The sequence below is a fragment of the Pongo pygmaeus genome, chromosome 6, assembly GCF_028885625.2.
Source record: "Pongo pygmaeus isolate AG05252 chromosome 6, NHGRI_mPonPyg2-v2.0_pri, whole genome shotgun sequence".
Lineage (NCBI taxonomy): Eukaryota > Metazoa > Chordata > Mammalia > Primates > Hominidae > Pongo > Pongo pygmaeus.
The window spans coordinates 61,113,907-61,135,908 of record NC_072379.2 but is presented as its reverse complement, the minus strand read 5'-3'; the positions used below and the strand labels follow the sequence as shown (position 1 = coordinate 61,135,908).

The window sequence follows — 22,002 nt, the reverse complement described above, 5'->3', positions numbered from 1 at the left end:
GTACATGGAGTTCTGATCTGAATATGATTTATCTGCAGCAGTCTGACCAGCTCTGTTGAACAGAGTCAGCTATATTTTTGGGGACTTAGAAGATGACATTAATATTGCCCATATTTATCACTGTGAGGAGACATGGAGTTGCAAGCTGCAGTTCTGAGTTCTGTGGGTACAGAGTCACAAGTGTATACTGTTTTCTGATGTGTAAATGATTCGTGTGTTAAACCCAGTGAGCTTTTTTTAAGGAATTTTTTACTCTTTTATGTATTTCTATCTACCTGCCTTCCTTACCCTACACAAACTCACACACTCATTTGTCCATTCTTACACAAAATAATCCCTTCTTTGATTATTCAGAGAAAAGCCCGTGTATGACTGGGATGTCGATGTCAAGGATGCAAAAGTCACTATTTCTTACTGAACAGTACTCCAGGCCTGACTCCTCTGGGAGTACATCAACAGGATGCAGTTCTGCAACTCTGCTTTTTATCAGTTTTGTGTCTTGTTTTGTTCTTAGCAATCAGAAGAGCAATTGCCCACCCATTCTCTCAGCGATTACTTAAAACATCAAGAAGGGATCTAGCCCATTGTTCTCAGTGATGGGCTCTAGGCATTATAAACCAGGCATTTCTGCTGGTCAACATTATTCACTCACTCAACAAATGCTTATTGACCACCTGTGGTATGCAAAGCCCTGGGCCAAGCATTAGGGAGAATTGTCTGTATTTCATAGATTCTGAAACAGTTATTTTTCAACATTTGAATGTCTCTGAATTTGGGGAGTTTACTTGGCAAGGCTTTTTTTCTTTCTTAGTGATACCTAAAACAATGCCGTCTTACAATCAATGGCCTCTCAGATTTGATGAAATCCTACATTGTCCATGACATCTCTGCTTTCACCAAAAAAGGGATTATACAGAAGAAGAGGAGGTAAAACTCAACTACCACTGGGCTTTTCACTGATCGTCAACTTTCAGAGCAAGAGAAGTCTGAGCTTCTGTGGTTTGAAGATGATCTGTGTGTTTCATTTCCTCATGCCCTCCCTGGCCTTACAAGCTGTCATAACTTCACATGGATTACCTATTATTATCCTATAGTTCTTAAAATTTCAAATGACTTTTTAATTGATGTTGGGTGTGTGTGTGGGTGTGTGTGTGGTGCTTTCTATAAAATAATTCATTAGGAAATCGATTTTTCATCCATTATTGAAGCCATCATTTGAAGATACTGTTTCTTAGAATATATCTACAACATACCAGTGGAAACTAGTTAAAATATTTTTATTAAAGCAAAATGAAGGTTTTTTGTTGTTGTTTTTGTTTTCCCTTTATTCATCCAAACATTTACAAACTCCCTAAGATGCATCAGACACTGCTAAGTACTGTTAGGAGACAGTGACAAATTGGATATAGTTTTTGCCTTCAAAAGACAGTTAAAGGAAGGATAAAACCTGTAACTACCAATGCTCATATAGGGAAGAATGAGTGAGTCCTGGGGCCAAGATCCAAGAATATCTGAATGAAATCTGCATCATTCCATGGCACTACATCTACCATTAAATATCACAAAACAAAAGCTGTTCTTCCTTTCCTCAGAAACACGGCTGCTTCAGGTCTACCCAGGTAGACCACAGAACGATGAACCAAAACAGCCCTTCCATGGCTGATATACAAAGAAAACTCCCATCCCCTGGTGGATAGAAAGGACCACATATCTTGAAAACTTTACAATAAGCCAAGTGCTCCATGCCTCATATACCTGCTGTCATTGGTTTCTACCCACTAATCAGTGTTACCACTGTGTGGTTTCTACCCACTGATTGGTGTTTCCACCCAGTAGTCAGGGTGTTCCCCGTTCTCCTTCCATAATGTTTCGTACCCTTTCACCCCTGCTCAGCTTCTCCCAGACCCCTCCCTCACGACTTTTTTAACTGGCTTTCAGAAACTTTTACCTTTAATTCCCTTGTAAAATTCTCCCTCTCCTTTATTTGAACTACAAGCTGTTTGAGGACAGGAACCAAGCATGGATGACACAGAGTAGACAATGAAAATATGTTTTGCTTTGTCAAGGAAGGATGAGAAAGAAGAGAAAATAGCTTCTCTTCTTGAATATGGGAGTTTAGGAAACTGAAAAAAGCTTTGGCGCACCCACAGAGCAGGAAATTTTATCATAGAAGGCTGAAAAAATTCAATCCTGGGTTTCCCCTCCTGGAACTGAGACCAGTGAATCTTAATCTTTTTTTGCCCCAGCACACATGACAGTTGATAGTCACATGAATACCAGATTGTTGTGAGCAAAGTCAATTTATCTGGAATTCTCAGATGATTGACTTTCAAGCCACCTTTCTGTCCTACTTGCTATGCAAGTGATTAAAAGTGAAGTTAATAAAGAGATAATATTGAATCCATTCTAATCTACTGGGGAAAAGTAAACCCACTTGCAGATTTTGCTATTTCATATTTAGTAACATGCTTCTTGAGACAAACCAGTCTGTGGATGCTCCAACACTGTCTTCAGCCCCTGGCCCAGCACACCCTCAGGACAGCTTAGCTTGCTGGCCACACCCTGCGCCAAGACCCAGAAGTCAGAATCCACAGCAACAGGAGGTCTTCCCACAGCTGGGACCCAGAAATGGTTCTACTTTCTTCTTTCAATGCATAAAGGGTCTGTAAACAAAAGGAACAAAAGGAAAAGCAGAAACATTATCAACATGAAAAGAAAACCATCCATTCTAAATATGTCCATTTATTTTAAAACAAAGCATACCAACACAAAGCTTTATTTCTAGTATATCCAGGTTTATGGTGCCTAATTTTTAGAGCATCCTATCTTGGGGGGCGAGCCTTTATAACATTTGTTGAGTAAAATTAACTGACTCATCATTCTTCTTCTAGTGATGCAGTCAATGTTTGTAGTTTATTTGAAACTCAAATTGAACTGGGTGTTTTGTGTTTTATCTGGAATCTTATCCCTAGAGACTGTTGCTTGGGATTCACCAAACACTATATCCACTACTTCTGATCACAAGGATTTGAAGAAATAAGTATTTAATAATGGTGGCACTTCAAGTATTGGGGATCCTATCAAGAAGAAGGATTTGGAGACCTCCTCACATCTCAGAAATCACAATACAGGCAGGGGCTCTACTTCCTGTATGGAAGGGGACCCACGTCATCATAGCTGAGAAGAGAAGGCAGCAGCCAGCAACAAAATAAAAGATCAAAGGGAAGCCAAGCACTTGCAAGAACTACAGTGGATACCATCTTCTGGGCCCTGTACTGGGTCCCCTGTACCAACCCAAGAGAGCTAACCCTGTTCAGCCTCCTTCCCTCCTGAGCCTCTGAGAAAGTAGAGAATGAGACTATAGTTCAGTGGTTTGAAAGTCATAATATTCTGACAGAGGCTCAATTTATGTTCAGCATTTTTTCTTTTGCATCCCAGTCAGGACTTCCACTCAAGTTCTCTTAAAGGAAGGTAAATATTTACAGGTGGAAAATGGCACTAGGTGCCTTGATAAGCTCAAAGAAACAGTTAAATTTGTGTGTGGATCTTTGTTTGTTTGTTTGTTTGTTTTTGAGACCGAGTTTTGCTCTTGTTGCCCAGGCTGGAGTGCAATGGCACAATCTCAACTCACCGCAACATCCACCTCCTGGATTCAAGCGATTCTCCTGCCTCAGCCTCCCAAGTAGCTGAGATTACAGACATGCACCACCATGCCCGGCTAATTTTGTATTTTTAGTAGAGATGGGGTTTCTCCATGTTGGTCAGGCTGGTCTCGAACTTCTGACCTCAGGTGATCCGCCTGCCTCAGCCTCTCAAAGTGCTGGGATTACAGGCGTGAGCTACCGCGCCCAGCCCGTGTGTGGATCATTTAATCACCATATCTGGAATATATAAACATGGCACATATTATCTTTGCCACCCCCTGCTTTTTTGTAGCCTCAAAATTTGATCCAAGACTGGGAGTTAAAAAGTCCCATTTTGTGTAATCAGGTTCTGGTTGAACATGATTGCTGAATTATTTTAAATTAAAGACACATGTCTGGGGGTTGAGCTGTATGTATTATTTCAGGATGGTGTCCATTAGGTCTTATCCACAGGGGCTATCTTCAACTTTTGCCACATTCAATGCATTCTTTATACATCAGTGTTTTCAAAATGGTGAATCACATGTTAGGGAAAATTGGAGGGAATATGGTACTCGTTAAATGGTGATTTTTTGAAAATTATCTTGAACGTATTATTCAAACCTGTTTCCAGTCTCCCCTGCTAAGGGCCCCACTGCTGGTTGGAAAAGTTCTCTGTGGGGAGAAAAAAGAATATTTTAAAGTCAATAACAATGCATAAATAAATAAAATCCTACAGTTGTGCAAGGCCCTTTTGCAAGCCTAAATCTTTGAAGACTTTACAACTGAATCAACATTTACTTTAACTCCTTGTCAGCCCTAAACACTTTAAATGTCTTAATTGCAGATCTAAATCATTGCGGCTGCCATCGGTTTTTCACTTTGAATGCAGATGTCCCTGAACTGAGACTTTGTCAGACTTCACCTCATAAGGGCAGCCTGCCTATTTAATAAATCATTGCATCGTGTCAAGGGCTCCTGCCCGGACTTGAAGGTCGCCTTTCGTGAGGAGCAGTCAGGGTGAGGGAAACTGTGTGGCTGAATTGGTCTGTTGGCCCAGCCACATTAGACATCCCTCTACTCCAAAGTTCTCCTTCCTGCTAGGAGCTGGTGCATCTGCTGCATGGTTGTTCATTTGCACAGCTTTATGGAGGTACTATTTACATACCATAAAACTCACTCTTTTGAAGTCAAAACTCAATGATTTTTTTCATAAATATTCAGAGTTGTGCAACCATCACTGCAATCTAATTTTAGAGCAATTCCATCACCCCCAAAATAAACCTCATGCCCAGTTGTAGTCATTCCCTCTTCCCACCTCTGGCCCACGGCAATCACTAATTTTTCTGTCTCTATAGATTTGCTTTTTCTGGACATTTTATATACATGGAATCATACAGTATGTGATCTGATCTTTTTTACTTTGCGTAATTTTGAGATGTGTTCATGTAGCATGTAGCAATACTTTTTTCATTGTAAGTAATATTCCATCGTGTAGATATACCATATTTTCTTCACCCAGGCATCCACTGATAGACATTCATTTGGGTCACTTCCACTTTGCAGCTATTATGAAACAACCTTCTGTGAACATATGGGTATTTTTTAATGAATTGGAGGTCAGATTGCTATTGTCATTCACAGTCAACTTTAAGTTGGGCTTAGTCTTTTTTCAAGAAGTCACCCATATTTTTGTTAAAGCTGCCTATTGGAACATTCCAGAATAAAGTAGACTCCTGAGTGCTTCAAAAAATAATATTTATCAGAATGAGACCCTCAGTGATTCCAGGGCATCAAGTGGTTAAGCATAAGGGAGGGAACCATTGGAAGGAAGTTTCAAGACCAAGAGCGATTTGAAGAGCAGCAGGAGCCGCTTCTATACCAGTGATGACCCAGAGTTTAAAGAGCTCAGACCCACATGCGCCTGCCACGCAAGTGTTCCTTCTGGCAGCCTCGGCACTGCCGGACTTCTGAAAGCCCTGTTGACTTAAATAACATGGGGGCTACTCAGGGAGAAGTCAAGTTGGAAGTGGCAGGGGAGGTGAACAGGTCATAACACAGGGAACGGAGTTGTCAGGCTTTGTTTATTTTCATGTCTTCTAAGACTTCAGCGACTGATAGGAGAGGCCAGCCATTCTGCCATCGAGGAAGGAGTGTTGTACTTGATGCGGAAGCAGCTAGATCAAAAGGCGCCCTTCTATGTTGCCCGAAATCACCCATCTAGAGCCATGAAAAATCCGTGTCATGAGAAATCCTTTCCCCAGAAATCATCATGGAAAGCAGGCATATAAAAGGCAAGTTGGTTTAGGAAATGTAATGCTGATCAAAAGGAAAGCCCCGCGTCCTGGGCCTGGCACAGCTCTAACTCTGACTGTGGCCTTGGGCAGGTCACTCACCACTCTGGGCCTCGGCTTCCTCATTGTGAAATGAGAGAGATTGACATCTGGATTTCCGCCTGAGGTTTTTTTTTCCCACATCCAATATTCTGTTTCTCTGACAACTGTGAAAACTGATACTTTTGAAACCCATATTTAAAAGTGAAACCAGTATCATCATCCATTGGCAATCAAGCTACTGATGTCAAGAGGCATGATCTGGAATGCCAAAGGGTGAATAATTAGCATAAGGAACACAAGGTTTTTAAAATGCTGCCTAGTGGCACCCCTATTCTATTTTGCAGATAGGAAAATTGTGGTTGATTTTTCTACATATTCTCTTGCAGGTTGTTTAGCTTCTTTGTGTCAGAGTTAGGAATTAACCCAAGTTTTAGGGCTTCCAGACCTTTACTGTATCAATTAATCCAGATTGCCTAGGAGAAAAGAAAATAATCATTCAAGAGCCTGTATAAAACAAGCCGGCACTTAAAAAAAAAAAAAAAAGAAACTCTGACCTTCTAGCCAAAAACAAAAAGCCATATTTTTCTTGTTTTTGCTTTGCTTTATGATTTAGGTTCTTATTGGAATGATGAGATCCTGCTGGAGAAAGAGGATGAAGGGTGGTTACAGTCTGATAATAAATGATGAGGCTGATGGACTCCCAAGAAGAAAGAATGCTCCTGTTGAGAAGAACATCAGTGTGTCTCTTCCTCCCTTTTCCTCATTTGCTTATGTACTCTCTTGCCCGTGGAGCTGTCTGACATCTCTTGGCCAGGCTCTCAGACAAATAGCCAGCTTCGGAGGGCTTAACACACTTTCATTAGGACTTTCAAGTACATATCTTGCTGGAAGCCAGCAATCTCGGTCCACTTCCCCATGGCAACAACCAGCCTTGGAGTTCACAGGGACGCCTGCTCCTTTGAACTCCATACAGAGTATTCCAGAGCCCTGGATTTTGACTGTCCTCCAAAGCCAGTGACCAGCCTGGTAGTAAAAGAAATCTGGGGACAGATGGTATGAAATTGAAATCACATAATCACTACCCTCCCCCAAATGCTGGCCTGTTATATTGGTGAGTCTCCACAAAGCTCTGTGGCACTCATGCTGGTCTTGCTGGAGACCTGCATCTTAAACATGGGTGCCTGAACATCAGGGCTGATGAAGAGCTGGCCCATTAAAGAGGAATTTCATCCACGTCATGTGGTCCCTCCGTGATCATCAGAACCACATGTGCATTTGAAGAAGTCCTCATGCCACTGGACCAATGACAAGGTCTCTTTCAACTTAGACCCATCTGTTGTTGAAAAACTACTCTATTTGTGAGAAGCCATTCTGAGGCGGAAAGCAAGCCTGATCTTTGGGGGAAAACATGGCTACAGGGGTTCTTTCCTCTGAAAATCTGTAAATTTAGCTAAAAGTTACTTCAGGAGAAAAAGCCATCGGTAGCAAGCACTTGGCATCATGGAAAGATCCTGACATCCTCTTGATTTACTGTAGATGTCTGGCGACCTCTCTTTGCTTCCCCTGTCTCAATTGTAAGATAGAAATGGTCAGTGTTCATGTTATAAACCAACATTTGCCTGCCCGAGCTGAATTCTTGTCAACCTCTGAAGCTACTGAGTGGGGAGTGAAAGAAAGTGAGGGGAGGAGGAAAGCCCCTGGTGCACCCTGGAAGAACAGCACAGATTCCAGCTGAAATCTGCATGAGGCTGGCTGATTCCACTTCTTCCAATCCTCAACTTTCATCAATGCCAGCAACAGTGTATGGGACAATAGGATGCTTTGGTTGGCATCAACTTCTGGCCTGATGGTGTTAGTTTATTTTCATGGCATATAATTATATTCTCTCCTTCCCTAAATATTTCAAAATGGTGCCTATAATATATAAATCCATAGGCATTAAAGTCATTAGATTCTTCAAGCAAGGGATTTTTAAGAATACAGAAAATGACATATTAGATTTCTCCAAGCTGTTACTCAAAAAAAGCAAATAAACATTTATTTATTAAAAAATGCTTCTCTCATTTTACCCTATTGTCATCCAAAAGGAGGAAGAAAGGCAGAGAATTTGGAGTTTAATAATTTGTATTTTAAAGTGCCTCTTCCACTGCTTACTACTCGGATGATTAAAAAGAGTCTGAATTTCAGTTGTCTTATTTGAAAAAGTCAGTATGATAATAGTAAATAAAAGCAACAGCAATTTTAGGGGATTCTTGTAAATATTAAAAAAGCTATTATTGTAAATATTAAAAGTACATGCTTTTTAAATTGTAAAGCCTTAAACAAAAACTGGTTATTATTGTCCATAGAGAGTAAAAGTGATTTCACCAAAACATCTGGAAAAGGTTTGTCTTTTTGCACAGGGTTGTTTTTAGTGCGAGATGAAGAGAAAAATTCTGAAAATAGCATGATGAGAAGTGAGCTAGTTTCAACAACTTCTTTGTCTGCATTTCTCTCTTTCTGATTATGTCTCCAAAACTTCCTCGCTTCTTGAGCAGAATTCTCTATATTTCATAAACAGGGAGACATTGTTGTCAAAAGAACTCAAACTTGTGTTTGAGACAATCCTCCTGCCATCTCCTATCTCTTCCAACACCTTTCCTCAGAGATCAGATACATTTTCCTGTCAAGATCTTCATTATTCAGAGGTTGCTTTGCAATTTCCTACAATTTCTGTTCACTTGCAAATAAAACCATGCCTTCGTTTTAGGATATAGGGAAAGTTTTTAAGAACAGAAATTAAAGTCAAGCGTGGATAAATTTTATGCATGGCAAATATAGACTTTGATAACCTTGTCTCTATCAGGGTTGATTATAAGTGATTCATCACTTTCTTACTCATGTTATTGATAGAAATACTGGAGTTCTGAGTTTGTAAATTAATAAAACCCCTTATCGATAGCACAATATTCGTTTAATAATATATTCCTAATACAGGCCCATTGTATGAACATACATTGATTGCTTTCTTAAATGGATCACATTACTGCATTTTCATCTATGGAGCTGGAATTATCCATCTCTCTAGAAGCCAGAAGTGCCATGAATTTTCTTTAGCTAATTCAGAGGGAAAAGGGTGAAAAGACTGGGGGCCAGGACGCAAGACAGCATGGTGTTCAAAAGAAAGGTGGCCTTAGATTTTGAGAAGAGATGGCATGCTAAAGCACTGTGCCTTCTTCAGTTTATCTACACTGCCAAAGTCTTTATGGAAAGTATAGTCTTTGGATTGCACTGGTCATCCTATGGACAAAACAGTAAGATGTTCTTTAAAATGTTCATTTTCATCTATATGTTAAAGAGACAAGCAGCAAGCTTTAGCAATCCTGCTAGCTAAGTAGTTCTGAACTTTTTCTAAGGGAGATGGGCAAGGATACTTTTGAAACTCTGAAGAAGATTCCTCTTCCAAGCAAAAAGCAAATATAAAACGTTGCCTACCAATTCAGGCATTTTATGAATTGCCTGAACCCCATTTAAATATATTATTAAAAATATTAAAAACTTCAGCTATTAAAAATAGCTGAAGTACTCCATGCCTCCTGAATGTACCCCTTTCTTAGCTATTTTTCACATAAATAATGATCATGTTAACAATGGAGACTCTCTTTTATATGAAGCCATATGTCATAAATAGTATGTGATATGATTTATATGCTCAGTAGTATCAATAAGTAGTATAGTTATATGTAATAAATGGTAACCTTTTTTCTAAACCTTTTTAGCCCTTAAAGGTCAGCTGAGGACAAAGACATCATCCTTTTATTAATTTTTTAAATGCCATAAGTTAATAAAAAGTAAAACAGTTTTCTGGAAAAGATTCCCCAATTCTTTGCTTTCCAGAAAGAATCTACCTCTCTGTATCTATTTATTTAACTATCAGTCATCACTGCAATGAACACTTTCTTAGCAATGAAACAAGTAAAATCAATGTGAGAGGAAAATACTAATTAAAGAAATCCTAGCTAAAGGAAGAGCTAAAAAATATAGTAATTCCTTTTTGTGGAAAATGGATGAGGAGTAAAGCTCTTTTATAAGAAATAAATTTTCTATGCAAATAAAAACTTGGTTTTATTTTTTAAATACAGTACTCTATTATTTTTGAATAATAACAAAAGACTTAATGTGTCAGTTTTTTTCCTCGTTTCATTGAGAATTAAGGGCCACCAATACTTTTTTTTATAAGATACATCAAAAGCACATAAAGATCTTTCAAATTTTACCAAAGGTTTTCATTTCATTAAATTGACATTAAAAATATGTTATTTTATTCTGAAATAAATAATTGCATAAATTCATATTCTTCTTTGTTAACAGTTTTTAAAACATTTCTTAGTATAAAAAATCAAAAGCAGCTATAGCCAAGTTAAACTTCAAAAATTAACTTCAAACAACTGAAAATTATAAAAGGCATATGTTTTGGTTTTCTTTATTGTATCCCCAGGTAAATTATGGTATTAAAAATACCTCAGTCAAGGGCTTTACTCATGCCATAAAGCCTCATGTTACTTCTCAAAGAAACAAGAAAGAAAATAATTATATATGGGTAGATTATATGGTGATAATATTGTATAAGTATACTTTAAATGGAGTTGCCAAGATGGTTGCTTTATATTAAAAAAAAGTCCATAAAACATATAATTCATAAGTGGACTCTTCTGCATTAGTAGAGTGAATGTTTCATTTTCAGAATTACAGATGTATAAAAATCATACTTCCCTGCTATGAAAGACCAGTAAATGTCCTTGTGTTCTGTAAAAACTTAAATGCTGGAGGCCAATACTCACAAAATGTAATAATATTTCTGCTAAAAAAGCCAACTTTTTTTTTAATGAGGAAAAGAAATCAAACATATACATCCTAAGTGCAACATTTCCAAACTTTTAAAAAAGGACAGTATGTGAAATTGCCAATTCTATATTTTTAATTTGCTCATGTTTGCTGAAATCAATTCTGTTTACAGGAATGAATGGAATCATTAAACACATACTGATGCGACTGGCTCATCTCCTCTTACCTTGCTTTGAAGGAAGCCAGCTCTTACTGGAAAAAGACAACAAGGTAAAATAAGAATGGGACTTTTTTTAATGTTTATGAAGCAAAACAAACAAACAAATAACCCCACAGGAAAAAAAGCAGGAACAACTCTCTTTCTTTTAAACACCTGTTACCATTAAACTCTGGGGACTTTATGCAACTGAGTGCTTGAGCAATATCCACGGTACATGCCTTACAAAGGAATAGTATGCTAAGTTTCTCTTCCATAATTTGGAATGAAGAACATTTTTTCTTAGAATCAAATATTCCACTGGATAGGAGGATTCTCTGGTTGACTCACAAAATCCAAAACAACCCACAGTTCAGCTTGCCTTATATATGAATAATGTTTAAGCACCAAACAACCATCAGATTAAATACTTTCTAGAGAAAAATGCACTCTATATTCCATCTCACAGTGCCAGAAGTAGCTCAATAACAACCCAGAGGCATGGCTAGCAGTTGGAGGGAGGAAGGAAGAACAGGTCAGCTAATCTTGACCACCATAAATTCCTACATTCTGTAATGTTGTTTGGAAAAGGTAATATTGTCTACAGTCATACTACTCCAAACACACCCAATCTCGTCTGAAAAAGGTAAAATTGTGACGCTCATAAAAAGATAAAATGACCTTGTTTCCAAGATTTTTTTCAGCTCATTAATTAATAAGGGATAAATAAGATGTTATAATCAGATCAAAGAAGAATTCAACAATCCACACATATATGGGCAATAAGGAATGTCAGAAATAATTTACAAGATGCAAAAGGATCTATCTGCAGGCAATGATCAATTACATTCCACCAGGTATAATAAATTCGACTTCTATAGATAAGAATTATTTTCCTTATTACCAGTTCTCTACAACTTGCAAAACTATAAAATAGCTCAAGATCAATAAAACGTGGAAGTAACCCCAATTATACCCACCTAATTAGACAGGACACTTTTCTTTTATCTATTTCAAAGTACTTCATAATTTTCCCTGGCAATACATACAACAGTAGAGTCTATTAAGGCCAATCACATCCTTGATGTTGTGAATTGGGGAGGAAATACTGAATTCCAGATAGCAATACTCCCACTGTCTATTAATAAAGGCTATAATACCAGTGCTGTCCGGTAGAAATATAACGCAAGCTACAAATGCAGCCACATAGATAAATTTTACATTTTTTAGCAGCCACATTTTTAAAAACATAGAAATTGTTAATCTGTTAAGTTTAATAAAATATGTAAATAACTAAATGCAAAGTATTATCTCAACATATAATCAATAAGAAAAAATATCAATGAGATATTTTACATTCTTTTTTACGTTCTGTGTCTTCAAAAGCCAGTGATGTTTTACACTTACAGCACCTCTGAATTCAGACTAGCCACATTTCATATGCCTTACTGGCCATATGTGGCCAGTGGCTACTGAACAGCACAGGTCTACAGAAATCAAACTTTGGCAAGCTAGCTAAGCTTTGCAGGGTTTGGAATATTAATTAAAACATTTTAGGTTTGTCCCTATCTTATTTTCAAGATAGCCAGGTTCTCAGATATCCTCCTTTTAAAATGAAGCATGATCAATGCCCGAGGAAATTATACAGGCATACCTCAGAGATATTTCAGATTCAATTCCAGTCACTGCAATGAAGTGAGTCACACAAAAATGTTTTGGTTTCCCACAGCAGACAGAAGAAGTTATGTTTACACTATACTGTAGTTTATTAAATGGATATGTCTAAAAAAGAATGTGCATACCTTCATTAAAAACACCTTATTGATTAAAAATGCGAGCGATCATTTGAGCCTGCAATGAGTCATCACCTTTGCTGGTGGAGGGTCTCGCCTCAGTGTTGATGGCTGTGACAGATCAGGGTGGTGGTTGCTGAAGGTTGGGGTGGCTGTGACAATTTCTTAAAATAACGCAACAATGAAGTGTGCCACATCAATGAACTCTTCCTTTCACAAGAGATCTCTCTGTAGCATGTGATGCTGTTTGATAGCAGTTTACCCACAGTAGAACTTCTTTCACAATTGGAGTCAATCCTCTCAAACCCTGCCACTGCTTTATCAACTAAGCTTATGTAATATTCTGAATTGTTTGTTGTCATTTCAACAATGTTCACAGCATCTTCACCAGGAGTAGAAGCCACTTTCTTTGCTCGTCCATAAGAAGCAACTCCTCATCAATTCAAGTTTGATCATGAGATTGCAGCAAGTCACTCACATCTTCAGGGTACACTTCCAATTCTAGTTCTTTTGCTATTTCCACCACATCAGCAGTGACTACCTCCACTGAAGTCTTGAACCACTCAAAGTCATCTATAAGAGTTGGAATCAACTTCTTTCAAACCCCCATTAAAGTTGATATTTTGACCTCTTCCTGTGACTCATGAATGCTCTTAATGGCATCTGAATGGTGAATCCTTTCCATACGGTTTTTAATTTACTTTGCCCCAGTCCCTCAGAGGAATCACTTTCTATTGCGGTTATAGCCTTATGAAATGTTTTTCCTAGATAAGGCTTGAAAGATGAAATTGCTTCTTGATCCATGGGTTGCAGAATGGATGTGGTACTAGCAGGCATGAAAACAGCATTAATCTTGTGCATCTCCCTCAGAGCTCTTGGCTGACCAGATGCATTACCAATGAGCAGTAATATTTTGAAAGGCATCTTCCTGAGCAGTAGGTCTCAACAGTGGGCTTAAAATATTCAGTAAACCCATGCTGTAGACAGATGTGCTGTCATCCAGGCTTTGTTGTTTTATTTACAGAGCCCAGGCAGACTAGATTTAGTGTAATTCTTAAGGGCCTTGGGATTTTCAGAATGGTAAATGAGCATTGGCTTCAATTTCAAGTCACCAGTTGCATTAGCCCCTAACAAGAGAGTCAGTCTGTCCCTTGAAGCTTTGAAGCCAGGCATTGGCTTCATCTCTCTAGCTTTCAAAGTGCTAGGTGGCATCTTCTTCCAACGGAAAGCTGTTTCATCTACATTGAAAATGTGTTTAGTGTAGGCTCCTTCATCAACAATCTTAGCTAGATCTGGATGACTTACTACAGCTCCTCCATCAGCACTTGCTAGCTCACCTTGCACTTTTATGTTATGAAGACACCTTCTCATCTTAAACCTCATGAAACAGTCTCTGTTAACTTCAGACTTTTCTTCTGTAGTTCCCTCACCTCTCTTGGCCTTCATAGAATTGAAAAGAGTGACAGCCTTGCTCTGGATCAGGTTCTGGTTCAAGGGAATGTGATGGCTGGTTTGATCTTCTATCCAGACCACTCAAACATTCTCCCTATCAGCAATAAGGCTGTTTCACTTTATTTTCATTCATGTGTTCACTGGAGTAGCACTTTTAATTTCCTTCAAGAGCTGTTTCTTCACATTCACAACTTGGCTGAGTGGTGTGGGAGGCCGAGCTTTCAGCCTATCTCAGCTTTAAGCATGCCTTCCTCACTAAGCCTAATCATTTCTAGCTTTTGATAAAGAGACATGTGACCCTTCCTTTCACTTGAACACTTAGAGGCTAATGTAGGGTTATTCATCAGCCTAATTTCAATATTTTTGTGTCTTAGGGAACAGGGAGGCCTGAGAAGAGGGAGAGAGTCGGGGAAGGGTTAATCAGAATGGCTGGCAGTGGGGTAGTCAAAACAGAATTTACCAATGAAGTTCACCATCTTATATGGGCACAATTCGTGATGCTCCAAAGTAATGATAATAATGACATCAAAGATCACAGATCACCAAAAAAGATACAATAATCATGTAAAAGTTTGAAATATTGTGAGAGTTACCAAAATGTGACACACAGACACCAGTGAGCATATGCTGTTGGAAAAATGGCACCAACCAAGTTGCTGGACACAGGGTTGCCACAAATCTTCAATTTGTGAAAAAATGCAGTATCTGCAAAGTGCAATGAAGTGAAGTGTGATAGAACAAGGATGGCCTGTGGCTGAAATGGCTGTCAGCGCAGCCCCATGGATGTCCTCATTAGCAGTCTGTACCAGTGTCTTTTCCAAAGGAAACCATACTTACCCTGTGATGTCAGAGGGAAAAATGAACACACAGGGACATGGCAATAACCATAACAATGAAGGTAATATTGCTGTGCCTGTCACTTGAGTGTGACAGCATGCATCAAAACATTAACTTTTTCATTTTCAAATCACTCTTGTGGGGTAAAGAAAGGTAGAATGCTTCTCATAAGCCCTCTTCCACTGCAGCATGAGAAGAGACATTTTGCTTCTAAGCAAAGAAGTAGCTAAGGCATATCCAACTCAGCGTCTCAGAAACCACAAAGACCTCAACTAGTCACCAGAAGATCCAGCTCAAAGCTCCACCTCTGAAGGGAGAGAGCCCCCTTCCCCAGGGCACAGCCCCATAGCATCCCTCAATGCCACGGCACCACATCGTCAGTGCCAGGCAGGTGCTGAGGAGGAAGGTGGTAGGAGGAAGCCCAGCTTACCTGTGTGAGCCAGGGCAGGGATGGCTCCTGGAGGGTTCCCTCATCTCTGTATTTATTTACTCCTCTTTATTGTGCCTTCTCCCCACAGCGGTTTCTGAGAAAGGGATTCAAGTCCCAGGGGTAGATGGCCTGCTGGGATCCCTAATAAAAAATTATTTCACAAAGTAATACAGTAACACTTGGAATTCTTCCTTTCTTGTCGTGGTTGTGGTGTTTTATATAATCCGAACCAGGAGAATATAGGGCCATGTGTGTGTGAGAGGAAAAGAGACAGAGCAAAAGAGAGAAAGACAGACAACAGACAAGAGAAAGAACTAGCCAAACGCTGGCTCTCAGACCCCAATCATATCCTCCCTTCCCATTTCCTCAGGATATCAGTCAGCTAAACTCAGTGCTCCAGGGACCAGTGGCCTCCAGATCGCCTTTGAGTCCTCTCCTCCCCCACCCTCACACCCTCTAGTGAACTTTCAAAAAAGCATGGAAGTCATCCTGCTCCCCACCCATCCAGCCAACTATCTAGACTCTGGTGGCCACCATGTGCAATCACCATCTCCTCTGCATGAATGGTACTTTCACCACCTGAGCGACACAAGCTTCCCATTCAATGGGCAGCATCCGCCTGTATTTAACATTAGCTGCTCAATATAACCCATTGAAGGAGTAGGCCCTATGATGTTTGTATAAGGAGAGGGGCAGTGAAGAAAGGGCTCCATGTGCTGAATTCAAGAAGGGGGTTATTTCTTTCCTACTATAAACAGAAATGATTATAAAACCAGATCCCAGAAAGAGCCCCTCAGCCTTCACTTTGGCATGAGGGGGTTTCATTTCTCTGCAAGACTACCTCCGCGTACTGACTTCTCCAAGTTTTTACTGCATTCCAGGGAGGGAGATAGAAACCAAAGCAAATAAAGTGCCCCCAAAGGGCCCTCTCCTCCCTCTGAAAAGCTTCTATTTTTAATTCTCTGCAGCTTTTAAAACAGTCGAATGGGGAGGTTTCAACAGTCTGTGGTGGAAGAGAATGCCTGCCCTCTCTAAGGACACCCACTTTAGATAATCCCAGTTGGCCACGGGACACCAGGGCCAGGGCTGGGCAAAGGAGTTTTCTTGGCAGTTTCTTTTCAGCACATTTCTGTCATCACAAAATAACTTTTAACAACTGTGTTTTCCTCTCTACAAATGAGAAGAAGGCAGATTTTGAGCTGGTGGCTCACTGCATGCAAAATGTACCTGCTTCCCCCATAGCGTCTGGCTCATGCTACAAGTGCGTTTTACTGGCGCTTAGTGCTTTATAGAGATGCTAAACTGGAAACCGGGGATTCCTAAGCTCCCTGCAGAATTTCCCACATTCACCCCGCATCCCCCTCACCAGGTGGGTGGCAATCATGAGCCCATCATTTTCAGGTGGGAAAATGGGCAAAGCCAGAAAAATGGCAAGTCGTTTTCCCAAGCATGTCTTGGAGGATGTTAGCAGGAAGAGTAAACATTTCTTCTCTGACTCAGTCCGGTTTGTGGCCTCGTGGTTACTCTCTCCCAACCACACAATACTGACTGTCACCCTGTGAGCATCTCTTAAACCACGTACCATGCACTCAGACCCTTAAAAGCCTGAAGTGCCCCCACACAGGTCTCCTGAGGTTGAAACAGCTTTGAGCACCCATTGCACGGTGAGCACAGAAGAGCAGGATTGTGGAGGAGGATTTCCTCTGCTTCCTCCTAGGCCACCTTTGCAGAGCTGTCTCTAATACCCACAGGGCCTACTTTCAAAAAGACATATTTAAGGCAATTGGCCGTAGAAAGCTCTAGATCCAAATAACCTTTCAGGGTTCTTAAGGACAGGACTTGAAGCTTGGGGAGGAAGCAGCAAATGAGCTCCAGGTGTGAAGGGGATGAGACAGGCTCCAATGGAGTGGAGAGGTAGGAAGCCCAGATTTCAAAGTTATTTCTACCTCCTAAGGTTACAGCCATTACATCAAGGATTTAAATGTTTAGCCAAAATGCCCTATTTCCTAATACAGAGTTTTTAGTTGGCAAAACCCGACTTATAAATCTCCTGAGCCCTCCTCTTCTCTCCAGCTTTTAGAACTCAACCAAAGCCCATTTTACATGAACAAAGGAACAAAGCAGTAGAAGAAAAAAAAAAGAAGAATGAATGTGCCTGTGCCTGTCCATCCTTTGTCCTATCATTTTTTATCAACTTTGAATCCAGTGAAACCTAACAATAATTCAGCCATGAACTTGCTGCGTAAACTGGAGAAATTTGGAGCATATGTTTCCAATTCATTTACACTTGGCTCATCAAAATATGTTGCACTTAAAAAAAACGTTATTTGATGTTTAAGGAATTGTTTCCACCTTTTAAAATAAGACTTTCTCAATTCAAAACAGGAAGCTGCAGAATGCTAAGAGAATAGAAACTCAAATACAGGAAGGTTCAGCGACGGTTCAAAACTCAGAGCCATGAATTTAGAGAGGGTTCAAAAGTTGGCAGCATGAACCCTCTCATCCCCATCCACAAATAATAAATATCACAACACGGAAAAGGAGAAAGGAGAAAGCCACTGGAAAGCCATAACTTATCCTGGCTCCAGACTTACAGTTCTCTTCAATAAACCAGGAGTTCTTGGAGAACTTAGGTTGTGCTGCCTGCAGGGAGCTGAGCTACTCTTGTGTCATAAATTACCTTGCTGGGGATAAACTTTCCTCCAGGTTCAACAGACAGGCAGCTCTGCAAGACCCATCACCCAGCTCTGTGCTTCCTAAATTATACTTCATCTGGTTGTGACATCTGAAAAGCTAGAGGGAGAATGATCACCCCAAATTTGACCTTCCTATGCCACTAGGTCTTTTTTTTTAAAAAAAAAAAAAAAAAGAATAATAACTACATCAGGAGAAAAAAGATACCATAGCATCCTATTTGAAAACACAAACAGGTAAAAAATAGAGCTTCCTATACACCTCCCAAATAATAGTATGATGTTTTCAAACTTGTCTACACTAAGGGTTTTTTTACATTGCAATGTGACCCTAAGTTCTTCCCCAACTGAGACAGCAACAGTGAAGCTTAAAGTCATTGAAGTGAGAGCAGCAGGGATTAACTTTTCCCCTCCTTTCTTACTTTGCAATCAGCAACAACCTCATTCCAGTTCTCCAGTCGTATTCAGATGTGTACACACAGAGAGACACGTGCACTCAAACATCTGAGAACCCAGAATATTTAAGGAAGTGGCTGCAGTGCCTTGAAATGTGATCAAGCCTCTGAGAGCAGGTATCAGGCCAAGAGAAATAACTCTTATCCGTAAAGAGTTCTATAATAAATCAGAAAGCCTTTTCTTCCACATGTCACCTGACATGTTTAACTTATCTAGTTTGACAGAATTGTGGCAAGCAGACTGACCACTGGCACAATTAGAATGGGCCTTTGTGACCAAGGGCAGGATATCAGGCATTGAAGGCCACAGAAAAGGAATACACACAGTAGGTATCCTATAAATGCTTGTGGGCCAGCTCGGTGTTATGGAGGATGCAAAAGAGAACGAAGATTTCAGATTTCACAGGTTTACAACACATCAAGCCAGTGCATAGACTCAGTAACCAGTCTTATCTAATCCAAGAAATTTAACTTAACTGGTTTGCTTCTTCCTGGAATTTGGCCTCTGTCATAAACTCTAAGGAATTGCAAAAATTATTCATTTTTGCTTCTGCATTTTACTTATGGAACATAAGATTTACAAGGAAGAGTAGGAGGAAATGTACTCTTTCTAATGTCTGCACCTTCTGAACTTGTGAACGCAGTGGATTTATTAGTGTCAGCTGGCTAAGCTTGCATCTGGTCATACAATTTGTTTTGAAAGAAAAAGCCTTTACCTGGAGAAAAAACACACCTTGATCCTGCCATCAAAATGGCTTTTAAATACCTACATTTTATTTATTTAGGAAAAATGATCACAGTTACTAGCCCGATGTTCCCTTCCCTGCACCAGCTGCTACACTCTAATTACCCAGGCTCCCCTGGCATCGAACAAGAGGAGACTGTCTTCACTTCACTTCTAAATCTTTATGTAAAGTAGGACTAAGCTACCCCCAGTTTTACAGGTGAGTAAACTGAGACATGGACAGAGATCAACTTATTTTCTTCAAAATTAACTAGTGGCAGGGCCTAGACTTACACCCATTCCGGACCCCAGGTGCATGTTTTCAACTTCCTCGCAAGGCCACCTCTGTGTGAGCCCAGTTCTGTCGATCTTCTTTCAGCAAGAAGGTTATTATTGAATACCCAACGGGCATTCAACTTATCATTGATCACATACATATACCTTAATTATTTTTGTTCATTTACTTTTTCCTATTTTAAGATAATTGAAATATAATACACATAAATAAAAGTGCATAAGTATTCAGTCCCATGAATTTTCCACAAGGTGCATGTAAATCAGCACCCAGATCAAGAAACAGACCATTTGAACCCAAAAGCCCGCTCCTTTTTACCCTCTTCATTATACTCCTGTCTTCATTCCCAGCCAATATGTGCCTTTCCTTTTTTGGGGGGCAGTAATAAATTTGGTTATAAGCACATGCTTTGGAAGCAGATTATCTAGGTTGAAATCCCAGTACCGCTTTTATAAACTTTGTGTCCTTGGGCAAGTTGCTTAATTTCTCTGTGCCTCAGTTTTTTCAACTCTAAATTGGAATATTAATAGAAACTCATGAGATCATGGGGAAGATGAAGGGCTATAATATGTACAAGAGCTTAGGAAAAGGTAAATAGAAAAGCTCAGGGTAAACCCTCAGGAAGAACCAGCTGTTATTACTGGAACATTTCTCCTCATTCTCAGAGACTGTCCAGGGAAGACCAATAAGATGCAAAGATAGTAGAGCAAGGTAGATGGCAAGGGAGAGGGAGATAGAGGGATTCAATCAAGCATGTGCCTTATGTCAATATGAGAAATAAATCCACCTCTAGGCTAGGGAGAGGATGAGAGCTGGACAGGTTGAAGAAGAGCTCACTAGACAGTTTGCCAGTCACACAGGATCAAGTTTCTAAAGTAAAACTCTTATTTGAAATATAATGTATTCTCTCGTCAGTCCTACTAATGCCCCATATGTGTGCAAATATATATGCCAAAGATGATAGGCACGAGTGCTCTTTGAGATCACCCACGGGTCTTCCACTCTCACCATGACTCCTAATAGTCTAGAATTAGATGTATATTTGTTAGCTTCCTACACTAGAAAGAAAAAGCATGTAATTTTTTCCATCCAACTCACAGCTTAATTCCTTCTGCCTACTATACTTCATTAACTAGGCCATTTTGACTGACAGTGCAAAAATCTCTATTTGACATAGCTTTTTAAGTAGAACAGATTCAGGCATTTTTTCCATGTTATATTTCTTCACATTTTTGAGTCACTTAAAATATTTCTGATCCATTTCATTTAGCACTTTTCAAAATTCTCTGCAGTGTAAATCAAAAACAATAGGTAGCTTAAAACACGGTTTCCAAGAAGCCAGTTGCCTCAGGGATATAAAAATACAGGACAGATAATCTGCCACGCAAATTTCTTTTTATGTTTTCTAGCTGAAACAATGCATTTGCTGGAACTTCTTTCTTAGGTCTACCTGTTTTATGTAGGCATCGAAATATTTAACCAAATTATAAAAGTCGTAAAAGGAAAGAGAAAGAATAAAGACATCTTTCATGTGATATTAAAAATGGCAAGCATTTAATATTCATTTGAATAATGAGTTGACTACTGTGAAGAATTAACATAGTTTAGATTCTCAACAGTAACAGACAGATTGAGGTCTGACATATTGACATTATTAAGTTGCAATAGGATTTAGGAAAACTCAAAATAGATAGGAAAAGAGGCCCATGCTTGGTTTCTTCCCTCCCTCCCTTCTCTCGCTCTTTCTCTCCCTCTCCTTACTCTCCCTCTCCCTTGCCTCTGCAGTTTTTCTTTTCATGTTTGTTGTGAGGTAAACAGACCAGAGATGAATATTAAACTCTAACATGCTGTGCACTCTCAAGGTCTAATAGATCTTTTTTTTAGTGGGATAGAGATAATGTTACTTACAGAGCCTTTCAACAACGTGGCCATATGGCTGGCCAGACCCCCTGTCTAAAAGGAACAAAATGCTTCCTTCCTGGGTGGCTGGCTGTGGGCTGGAACAGTACATGATGTTCAAGATAAGAAAACGGAAGTTCCTCGTGCTGAGCTTAACCAAATGAGGTAAAATAAGAAATGGAAAGACAATGAGAAGCTGCCTTATTTGCAGCCTGTGTCAGAGCCAGCGCAGGGATTTGGAGTTGAACAGCATCTCTCTCAGTCATAAGCGGGAAGGCCTTGTCCCAGCTACTTAACTCCGTGTAGATATAAATATGAGATGAAGCTGCTTTGTTACCTTTTAGGGATATTGCAAATACCACAGAGATCATTATAAACTGATTCTTCATGCCCTTGAGCTTGCTGTGTAAAATAAATTGAGCCTGTAATTTCCAGTCCAGTGGCT

At 39.6% G+C, this 22,002-nt stretch overlaps 1 long non-coding RNA gene and 1 pseudogene across 1 annotated transcript; both read right to left on the bottom strand.

The window, feature by feature from the left end:
• Nucleotides 1-538: 538 nt before the first annotated feature.
• On the bottom strand, nt 539-4,420 carry LOC134739857 (uncharacterized). Its single transcript, XR_010126913.1, has 3 exons — nt 4,248-4,420; nt 3,632-3,881; nt 539-2,663 (listed from the first exon to the last, which is right to left on the bottom strand). It is a non-coding gene; the product is annotated as an uncharacterized LOC134739857 (long non-coding RNA).
• Nucleotides 4,421-12,820: 8,400 nt separating this feature from the next.
• On the bottom strand, nt 12,821-17,076 carry LOC129041540 (tigger transposable element-derived protein 1-like; annotated as a pseudogene).
• Nucleotides 17,077-22,002: the final 4,926 nt, after the last annotated feature.